An 11,965-nucleotide genomic window follows, 5' to 3' on the forward strand; every position below is an offset into this window, starting at 1 on the left:
TTCTGCCATAACTGTTAACTTACAGTTCCCAGCCATGTGGAACTGTAAGTCCATTAAACTACTCTTTCTTTTGTAAATTGCCCAGTCCTGGGTATGTCTATCAGCAGAGTGAAAATAGACTAATACACTGACCTTGGAATATTTTAAGAGTTTACATCCCTTTCTCTTCTTAATTTGCTTTCAGTTGAGGGTCAGCAAACCCCAACAGTCAGGAATGCTTCTAACATGTCTACATCCAAGAGTATTGGCTAAAATGTTCCCAAGCAGCAATAACAAAAAAGAAATTAATTTCTTTCTTAGTTAAATGTTCACTTTATTTTCTGCCCTATAATCAAACTTTTCTGAGGATGACTGACAATAAAATATCTGTTCTTTCTCAGAGAAACTTATACCTCATCCATCACTGTGAGATGGTTCCCAATGACCCAGACAGAATAATCACTGAGGTACATTTCACAGATCCTAGTTATTCAGCCTTCAATGACAACATTGCAATTAGACTTTTCAGCGTCAGGGCAAGTATATTTTATATTTCCTTCCACTATTTGTATTTCTGATCTCTTGTGAATAATTCTCTTGGACAAGAATCAAAAACCTATCAAGAGCAAGTAATAATTCTAAGGTAATTGGAAGTTATAATCCAGGTTCGAAAAAAACAAATCTATAACTCTAATGTGTCACAGTTCTGTCAAAGATTTTCAGTTCATATTATTAAGCTCATTCAGAGGCATCCATAGTTAGACTTCTCCACTGTATATGAAGGTTCCCCCCAAATAATAAGTAGGTACTTGCTCGCATTACTATAAGGGTCCTTTTTATAATAGAAGAGTCTTTCCTGAAAGCAAATTTTAGTTTCCTCCCTGGTAGACAGAAACAGCTTGAATTTCCCCCACATAATAGCTTTTTTTTTTTTTTTCCAGCCTAATAAAAGCTTTACTCTTCTTTCCATACCAGGTGCCCTGCTACAATTAGTTTATGGTAATTGGCCAGCATCTGCCCTCTTTCTATTTTCCTCCAGGTAATTCAGTTTGATGATTGCTTACAGCTGCTAAGACAAAATTTGGAACTTATTCTGTATCTAGGAGAATTCTAGTAATTCCCATTAGTGTTTAAAATTAATGTTTTCAGGCCTTAAAAAATAGAGAGATGACTCTAAATAATGAAGGATTTGTATTTCTCTGATATATAGAAAGAATTATCTTCTCTGGATGTAGCTATATATCTCTTGTTCAGGTTAATTATTGTTTGTATACATTTGTCAAGAGAAGACTCTATCAGTCAGTTGCATTTTTTTTCTAGTTTCATAATCAAGTTTTAAAAAATGAATAGAGGAAAATAATCTATATTGTCTGGAATTTAAAACCAAGTTGCATCCAAAAAGATACATGCTTCAATTTCTTATAGAAGTTTAAGGAGAAAAGTCACAAAAATGTTTATTCCAATTTTAGAAGGCTAAAATCAGATTTATTACATGACAAGACATGCATCTTGGTGATACAGAACAAATTAAATATATTATTTTAATTTTAAGCAAAAATTTATTGAAAACATGATGTTGATAACAATAATCTTTTAAGCAAAGTAACTATGAAATAGTCTATTTCATGCAGGATGTAACTAAATGCACAGAGTTCAGTTACATCTCATGGAACATCTTATGGTTTGCATAGTGCTATTACGTAAGTATAACGAATGGGGAAATTTTCACCTTCCAAAAACACTGTCAGACCTCAGGATTAAAATAGGTAACAGAATCATGTAGTAAGACAACAGTGGTATAGTGGAAAATATTTAAGAACAGAAGAAGAGAAAAAGAAAAAGAAGTGCAAGAATCATGAGGAAGTAAAGAACTAAGTGTGTTGGACCATCAAATTGGAATAGTAATGTGATCAAGTGCCATGAGTAAAGAAGAGGGTGGTGGGAAAGAACAGCAAAGAGGGTGGCTTAGGCTAGAGCTTTCAGTGATACCTGTGACTGCATAGGCATAGTTTTAATCAGGTCGTCAGTGTTATTGTCCCACCAGATGAACAACATTATATGGGACTCTTGTCTGGGGACAAGAGTCAACTGACAAGAGTAGTTTGATATAGTTGTGTTACATTTGTCATTTTTGTGTGTGTGTGTGTGTGAAAGAAATGAACATTTAAAAATTTTAGAAAAAGGGCAGGACAAAGTGTCCTATTGTGGATTCTTGGTAAATTAGGGGTAACCACCAGAAGAAAAAAATATATATAAATTTTGAGCTATTGGAAGAGATTTCAATCTAAGCAACAGAAATTAGAAAAGAAAAAGAGGAAGAGAAGGAAAAGGAGAAGGAAGAGAGAAAAGGGAAAAAAAGACAAATTAAAGTAAATAAAAACATTAAATTATATGGCAGATATAAATCTTTAGTTATGTGATATCAGTGAAAATGGTTAGAGAAGGATGTCTAAAAATGTCTTCCTCCATAAAAGCAAAAACAAAAACTTGCAAATATGATAAAATTAAACTTTATCAGAGCTTTAGAAGTTAACCAAAAGCTTGCAACAATTTAGGCAGAATCTGTTCAAGAAAACTGGTTGCCTCAGTGATGTAGGATTTTTCTCAGGAGGTTCTGGCCAGCTGCTCCGGGTGCCTACATTGCAGCAAACTCCATGCAGGGCCCACAGCCAGTCTAGATGTGTCACCTAGAGAGGAATGCAGTGGTGTCCAGGTGAGGGTGCCTGTGACCCCGAAGCCCTAGAGGGCGAGTTATAATGCTCCTTTAGCAGCTCAATGCTGCTTCATCACGTGGGGTGGCTACCTTCCCCCAACAAGGGCAAAGGACTGGTGTTACAGCCTTTTTGAGTACTTGCACTCAGTGGGTTCCAAGTTCTTGTCCCGTGTCCAAGAAGACTGAAGTCATGTGGACAATTGAAGGATGGTAAAGGTGTAGAATTTTATTGAGTGATGAAAATGGCTGTCAGCAGAGAGGGGAACTGGAGAGAGGATGGAAAGGGCAGGTCATCTTCCCTGAAGTCAGGTTGTCTCTTCCCTGAAGTCAGGCCATCTCCTCCTCTACTGAATGAGTCTGAGTTCTTCATAAGCACAGGATGGGGAATGCATGCTGATTGGTTTGTGAGTATGCACAAAAGGTTAAAGCAAAGACACCAATCAAAGGTGGGCAGGACAGTATAGAAAACTTAATTAGAAAAAGGTGCGTATATGTGAAATAGGTGAAGGGTGGGGATCAATCAGAGGAAAGCATGCCAAACAGGAAGATAGGTTCTCAAACTGGTCCAAAGATTTAACTTGTAGCTTGGCTTTCAGGCTGTAAACTGTCCTTGTCTTGGAGGTGTGGCTTCACCTGGTACCCACACCTATCTGCCTAGGCATTTGGCTGCCTACTGTTGTTATAGTCAGCATATTGCATCATTGCACAATGAGCTTTGTGGGGTTGTAACCAGCCCTGGTTTCATCCCATTTTCAGATTTTTCAGTAGCCTAAAATACTAACAGCCAACATTCATGGTGAAAATGAGCAGCCTTGAAGCCACTGGAGGGAGAGGAACCAAACTTGAGCTAGTTCAGTGCCTCATTCCCAGAAAATTATAATCACTTGATCAGTCTAGTGGTTCCCTGGAAAACCCCATTTGTGATGCTACCTGTATTTAAGCTGAGGCAGAACTTATCTAGTGTGAAAGGCCTTTTTGCTGGAGAGAAGCATTTGAAGAGAAAGAGTGAGGTAGGCAGAGAAAGAGAAAGAAAGAGATAGACAGGGGCAATATGGTTTCAGGCCACTCTCCTGGGATTACAGTTGTCCTAATCAGAAGGAAAGGAGTCACTCGCTTCATTATTGTTTTATGTACCTGTGTATCTCTGTTGTTGCTGCTGTCACTGCTGCTACCACCAAAAGATTGACTGGGGACTGGGGCACTAGGGAATGGAACAAAAAAAAAAAAAAAAAAAAAGAAATGAGATTTCCCCCACTCTCTATTATTATTTTGCTTTGTAGTTGAGTTTATATGTTTTTTTTTTTTCCTGTTTATTATGTATGGAAGATCAGTATTTAGAATGGGACCAGAGCTCAGTTTTCTAGATTTAGCTGGTTAATACAGCTAGGATAATATTGTGGACGTAAATTATGTAACCTAAATTTCTAGAGGATCGCTAGGCAATGGGCTTAAATGAGCTCTAAAAGCTGCTCTAGGATCTCTGTTGGCACTGATGTCTGCTTTGAGGTTGTAGCACATGTTGAGTGGAAGTCTCAGAACACAAGGAAAGGAAGGGGAGGGGAGGGGAGGGAAGGGAAGGGAAGGGAAAACACTACACACACCACTGGTACTGTGGTACCTAGAATTCTGCTCTTCACCAATCTGCCTACTATGATTTATTTTCCAGTCCTCACTTTGCTGCTTCAAGCATTATCTGAAGGTTATTATGGTTGTATCTGTGAAAGTAAAATAAGAATCTCAGGACCTCAAACCACTAAGTCAAAGAGAAAAGCTTAGGAACTGGGTCACACAAAACTGCCTCCCAGTTTGTTCCTAAATAAATAGCTACAAAGATAGAAGGCTACATATCTCCTCAGAGGACCTCCCTCTCAATTTGCTCACAAGGATATATGTTGTGAGCTCCAAGATTTTTATTCTAAAACAGTTCTGTTGAATTTCACCCTGATAATTATAGTTTAACAGTTTATCTTCACAGGTATAGGACAAAGAAGGAACTGGGAGTCATCCCTTGATAAGGCTCACCTGAGACAAATGCATATCTGATTGCTTCATCTACTGTATGTTTATTTTATGTAAAAATGCAGATTCATTGAACACAAATCTAATTAACCATTCCTCTATTGCCCCCCTTTCACTTGTAAAATATGGATTCAGTGTATGTTAGTCAAAGCCTCAAAAGAATGCAACCCCATACTCCTTTATCTACCTTTCCACATTTTTTCTTTCTTCTTTCTCCTACTGCCCACTCTTTCCCCTTTAAATACTGAAGTCCCCAAATCCTTTTTTTTGGGAAAAGCATGGGTTTTGTGTTCCTTTATTCTATGAAGTTCCTCAATCTTGGCAAAATAAACCTCTAAATTGATTGAGACCTGTCTCATACTTTTTGGTTTGCACATCCACTGGGAGAGGCAGGGTCATTTGTACAACCTATTATGCAGAGCCAGAAACTTATATCTATTTTTTTCCTTTATCTTTCCTGCATTTTCAATTATGCAATCTGGTCCCCTTTGCATAATTTTTGTATTCTTTCTCTAACAAGGTAGAAAAAATGGAAACAAGAAAGGAAAAAAAGGAAAGAGGGAAGGGGAAAGGGAAGAACTAAGAAAAATTAGAAAAAAGGAGGAAGAAAGGAAAGAAAGGAAGAAGAAAAGATGGAGGAAAAGAGAAATATCTTTTATAATACAGTTGTTCTAAAATATTTTGGTTTCTAAAAACATTCTATTCAAAGGACGCACAAGGCCAAGTTTTTATCACAATAATTGATATTTAAAAGCACAGAGGTATTGGGTCATAAGCTTAAAACTGTACTTTGTCTTCCTTTCTTGTCAAGTTGTTACAGAAATTTGTGCTATTATTTATTTTTAGGGATGTTCAATAATAAATCTGACATCTTGTGCCATTTCTGCCACAGAAATAAAACAATTTGATGTTTCCCCTCACACACTGCTGAAACATATTAGTGTTTTCTGATTCTTAAGTTGTCTGGCAATAAGAAATATTTTCTGACCATTCTGTAAAATATCTGTCTCTGTCCTTTATCTGATCTCATCTCATGCAGGCCAGGGGCTATTTTGAAATTGATATATTGGTTATCCAAATATTTGTGAGCATTTAAGTTATATTTACATTAAATTTTTGTCAGAAATAGATTTTTTTTCTTAGAAATTGAGCTTATTTTGCTTTGTAGTTAAGTTTATATGTTTTTTTTTTCTGTTTATTATGTATGGAAGATCAGTATTTAGAATGGGACCAGAGCTCAGTTTTCTAGATTTAGCTGGTTAATGCAGCTAGGATAATATTGTGGACGTAAATTATGTAATCTAAATATCTAGAGGATCACTAGGCAATGGGCTTATTTCAGTGTTATTTCTCTGTCAGCTGTATATGCAATGGAGTAAATATGTTGAAAGAAGTATGTTGAAGTATATTAAAGGGAGGAAGCTACACTCACTGTAAATTCCGAGGATATCTGGAAGACTCTTAGGGTACATCTCCTAAATAAATGAAATACATTTCATTTTTTTTATGAAAGAATGAGAATTCTAGAAGAAACTTCTTCTGAATCAGAATGGAAACATATAAGCTTGGCCTGGAACAATAGGCCATTAGCCAAGAGGAGAACTGATGTTGACTATAGAGTGTGCTACTTGAGTTACTTTCTAATCCAGCTCTCCCTGAGCTACTCCTGAGCACTCAGGTGAGGGTACTTCAGAGAAGACTAAAAGAGCCACATCTTTGTTGGTATGTTCTTAAGATCTGAGTGATCTGGGCAATGTTGCTTTCTCAGCCACTTACATAAGTAGAGGTGGATGGCATTTGCTGTGCCTCAAATGAGTCGATAAATTAAGATGTAGAATAGAGGAGTAGCAGAATATGTCTTGAATCACAGAGAGAAAGGAATTGTGAGAATGATAGAGGCATAACAACTTCTTGGCTAGGCTCCTACAAAGACAACATGGGGAGTAGAAAAAGGAAAAAGTTAGATGTTCTGGGACAGCTATAAGGCCCAGGATCACCTGGAAGGTAACCCTTAGAGTCCTCTGGAGCTAGTTTAGAAGAATGTTAGCCTTGCTAAAATTCCCCAGACTGGGCTCTGCAACAAAATAATCTAATTTTATTATTGTTATGATACTTCTGTACCTGGAAACTGTTTCATATGAGAAACATACATTACATATGTGTTTCTTTTTCTGTTACCAGAAAGAATAGAATAAGATCTAGAGCTTATAAATATTGAATATAACACTTGAGAGCATAAGTAACGTTTTGTTGAATATAATGTGTTTCTACCCACTTCTTATGTCCGTTTCCAATTTACCTTGTTTCAGAGTTTCAGAGGACTTGAATTGGCAGAAACAAAAATGAACAAACAAGTCAAGAGTCAGAGAGGTATTGTAGCTGAGAAGTGACAGAGTAGTCGTGTGCTGCATCTGGGTACCAGGAGATACAGTTTTGATTACCATTATTTTTCTCATTTAATCCTAGCAATTCCTTTTGAAATATTTGCATCATTCTGTGGGTTCTAAACCTGTTCATGAGAAGCTATGAAAAAGACTGAGCTTATTATTATTATTATTATTTTTTGAAAAGAAAATTTCCTAAATCCTTTGCAGGTGTTTTCAATATGATATAAAGATTGCTCTCTCTCTCTCTCTCTCTCTCTCTCTCTCTCTCTCTCTCTCTGTGTGTGTGTGTCTCTCTCTCTCTCCTCTCTCTCTGTCTCTGGAGTTTTACTGATCTAGGAAGTCCTAAACTTTGGGAACTATCACAACTTTGTTATTAAGTAAAATATGTTAAACTGAGTTTTAGGATATCTACCTTCTTAACCCGCATTCCAAGGAAGGGACTTTAGGCATCATGTAAGCCGGTGATTTTCAGCGTGGGAAGGTGGGTATCAGAATCATTTAGATCATCCTCTTTCTGGACAGGAGATAATGGACTAGTAGGACATCCTTGTCAATGTGCATTTGCTGATCACCCAAAACAGCAGCATTTTTCTGAACACTAGTAATCAACCAAGTCAGTGTTCATTTATTGATCACCCAAAGTAGAAGCAGTTTTAAGAACACTAGCAATTTGTCAAAATATTTCAGATAACCATTTCCTTGAGATTAGTGCTGGTTCTGCCTGAAATGTGAGCACATCCCTAGATGCAAGGTAGATATCTGCCTAAGACCACGCGGTGTTCACAGCATCCAAGAAGCAAGACAATTTAACAGTGAATATTTCTTCATCAATGATTATATAAAATGTATATGTATATAAGCATTCTGATAAATTTGAATAGAAAATTTGAAATCAACTTAAAACTGAAAAGCTAAAATTGAACTGCTCAGAACTCTACAAAAATGAACACATAGTTTGAAAAATGTCAAAGATAGGAATGACACCGACTGTGCAAATAGATCTATCAGTGTGTTACATTAAGTGTTCTGATGCCAAGGCTGTAAACAACTTGAGAGCACAGTCCATAGCTTTTCATTTTGTTAAACTCCTTTTACTTGTACATTCATTCACTGAATTATTAAGGACACATTTAAGCCCACCAGTATGCTAGGCATAAGGATAGTCAGGAATAAGTTAGACATGATACTCCTGTCTAGAGCATTGTTGAAAATAAGGTAGATTTTCTTAACCTTTTACTGAATTGAACTCTCCTTCCTTCCTTTTCCCTCTCTCATGTTTTTTTTTTTTCTGCAAACATTCAATTATCTATTAATGATGATGAATTAACACGCTTGTATATCTAATCTGTGCATTTTTAAGACTTCTATTTAAAAATAGTTGTGAGTGGTTTGCAAAATTTTGGCTCTTTTTAATTTAGCTTTTCTAATCTTTACTCATTACCAAGAACATTTGTATAATGAGTGGTGAGGGTAACATAATTTTCAATCATTGCCCTTCTTCAGAGCTTTTGTTGTTACGTCCTGACTCATTTGCCATTTTAATTGTGCTTTTACTTTAATCACTAGCATATCTTCTTTCTCAATCCTCTTTTAATACTATTTTTGTAATGAGGATGATTAATCTATTTTGCTGACATTTCATTATATGTCTGCAAAATATGACTCACTGGCATTAGAATTTTGTCTCTTTGGTAAGCCAGCTTCCATTGGATAAATTGTTTGCATTTTTAAATTATTTTTACATTTTTTATTGTTAGAATTAGTGATGGTTTTATCTTCCTGTATACTTATTTTATCTTCTAAAACATCAGGAACAGCTGTTAGTTTTTCAAAAGCAATAGATACTTAACAGTGGGTAATATAATCTATTTTTTTCTGAGCGTCAATAGTGACATTTGCCTTCATGCCACCTAGTGGGTTCGTGTTTCTTGTTGGTGTATTCTCTCAATGAGTATACGTCAAATCTCATTATGTTGCAAAGAAAACATGGCCTTAATATACTTAGCTTATATTCAGAATAACTTCTCTTTTTTTCTTATTTTGCAGTCTTCAATGCTATTTCTGGTTACCATTAACAATGGTTGGTGAATCACTAAATACAACTGGGGAAAGGAGTAGATCACAGAGGTCAATTTTCTAGGATCTAATTGCCTTTTTAAAAAGATAAATATGACAATTTGAGTGACTCTAACTCCTAATTAATTTATATTGTTAGGGAATAGAACTCCTGCCATCATAGATAACCTGAAAATATCACTACTAGTCATAAGATAGCAGAATAAAAAACAGAGAAGACAATTTTAAGCTAATTCCAGTAATTCTCAGAAATTTCATGTAAATGTTGCATAAGTGAAGGCATACGATGTCCTGGGCAGAAAGACTCCTAATTTCCAGTAGATTGTCAAAAGTATTCTTGATCCCCATGAAATTAAGAACAATCATTTTGGTCAAACTATTATGTTAGTGCTTTGGATAAGAAAATAGCCAGTAGCCCATTGGTGGTAGTTACTGAATTTGATGGTCACACTTCTGGTTCTGTTTTATGTTCTGGTTCCTTTGGAATAATTTATTTAAGAAGGAGAAAATTACTTTTTACACCCTTTCAGTTCTCATAAGTATATGGTTTGTGAATATATGCCCACTTTTACTTTGAAGTGTACACACATTCAAATAAATATTAATATTGGTGAATATATACATACCTGAGAAGAGTTTTTAAAATCATGACAGCTAGTTTATGAATTGACTTAAATAGCTGAAGAGATACATTTTAAAAAGCTTTCAGGATATCAAAAATTAGGTTTATGAATTATTATAATCCAACTGATTATTGTAGACTGTGTGGGAATATTATTTCTTGAAGGCTATCTATAGGAATGGATTCCAATGGCAATAATTTGAATAAGCAGCTGAATTAAACAAATCATTGCTTCTCTCCATGTTTTACATTATCATTTTTATCATATAGGATGATTTCTTCAGCTTCAATTAACTGAGGACTAAGTTACAGATAAGAGACTATATGTTTCCAGAGCTATATGTTTCCTGTCTATAATACTCACCCAAGATTTCTAGGTCATTGTAAAAAAGTAAATTATATTCTTTATCTAGAATAAATATGGTAGGAAAAAGCCTTTAGTTCATCCATGGAAAAGAAAAACTTAAATTTTTAAATGTCCACATTTAAGCAAGATACTAGTCTCTGTTCTGTACTTTCAATGAATCATGAAACACTTCCCATTGAACCAGGAGGTTAACATAGACTACCTTGTATTGTAGAATATTAAGAAGAGAAAGCTTTTGATAGGCAGAGATGGAGAAAGGGGGCATGGGCAAAGATAAGAATGACTAGAGTGTGCCTGGAGACCACGAGAAAATTAGTGTGACGAACCAGATAGATTGAAAAAGGGAGTACTAGAGAATAAACATGAAAAGGCAATTTGTAGGTAAGCAATGGGAGACTCTAAAATATTCCATAGTTACAAAGACTTTTGTAGGAAACCGCTTTCATATTCTAAGCAAGATTAGAATGTAACACTGAAACATTTTAAGACAATTAATCTGGCAACTTTGTGTGGAATGATTTGGGAAGTCTTGGGGTTTAAGGGGACGCTGGAGGCAGGGGTACTTGAGAACATACTTACAAAAGTTTATGTGTGAGTTACTGCAAGTTTGGTTCAAGACAGTAAGAGTGCTAAAAGAGTGTGAGAGGCATCAAATAAACCACATAAAATATATTTAATCTGGCAAGGTTTAGAAGAAAAAAGAGAAAATTACACCAAAGGAATGAAAAAAAAAGTTTATTCAATGAATAGAAATGAAGCTTTTTAGGATAGGAAAGATAACTTTTGTTTAGAAGTGAAGGCACTAGAATGGCAGTGAAAATCAGGATCCAGGCTTAAGTGACTGATGCATAACTGCTGATTTATTCTAGGAGGAGGGGATAGCTGAAGGCAACCAGGAGCAGGCCCTTGTGCACCTTCTGGTGGAAACCATTTAGTTCTTTATATGAATGGAATCACCAGGAGTTGTCTCAGGAAAGAAGGGTTATTGCTCTAGTCTTAGTAGTTCTTGAGTTGTCCACTTTTTCCTAAATATTTACTGAAATAAAACTAGTACAAATTCATGAGGCACCTTCTAATTTCCAGTAATAGTGCAAGGTAACATAGGAAATACAAGAAATATAACAGAGTTTACTCCCCATAAGTGTTTATGTTTTGGTAGAAATGTATAGTCTACTGGCTCAGAGTGGATTTTCAGGGGTTACCATAGAAATATGTACTCTTCTTGGTACACAAACAGAGGGATAGAGGAAAGTTGATAAATTCCAAAGGACAGGTAATTTCAGAAAAGACAGAAGCAATTGAGCATCTGTACATTATTATGGAGAATCTAGAGACTAATTCAAATCACCACATTAGGGGATTGGGATTATTCTTTTATCAAAACTTTAATAAAAATAAAAATAAATTAAAAAATAAGTTTTAGAGCTGCTAAACTGCAACCATCTAGCATTTTCTCATTCACTTTCTATTTCACTCATGTTTTCCCTGATGACTATTTATCTATTTTTTTTCCCCTACTGACCTGTGAAAATAGCTTTCTCTGCAAAGTTGCCATTTTGCACAAATAGTACGGTCCTGCTTCAGAGGTTACATAGATTAAAACAGCTACACATTTTCTATTAGTCTGTAAAGCTGATTTGGGCTCTGCAGAATTAGAATACCCCTTTGGGTTTTCTACTGTGCCAGTGTGATAAGTGGTGGGTGACCGCCCTTGGTATTTTGATGCCTATTGTGCTTTCCTGAACTTGGAGGCATTTTTACATACAAGCCAGGAGAAAAATCTTTCTTTCCCTATCAAGGTA

Source organism: Macaca mulatta, chromosome 4, assembly GCF_049350105.2.
Source record: "Macaca mulatta isolate MMU2019108-1 chromosome 4, T2T-MMU8v2.0, whole genome shotgun sequence".
Classification (NCBI taxonomy): Eukaryota; Metazoa; Chordata; class Mammalia; order Primates; family Cercopithecidae; genus Macaca; species Macaca mulatta.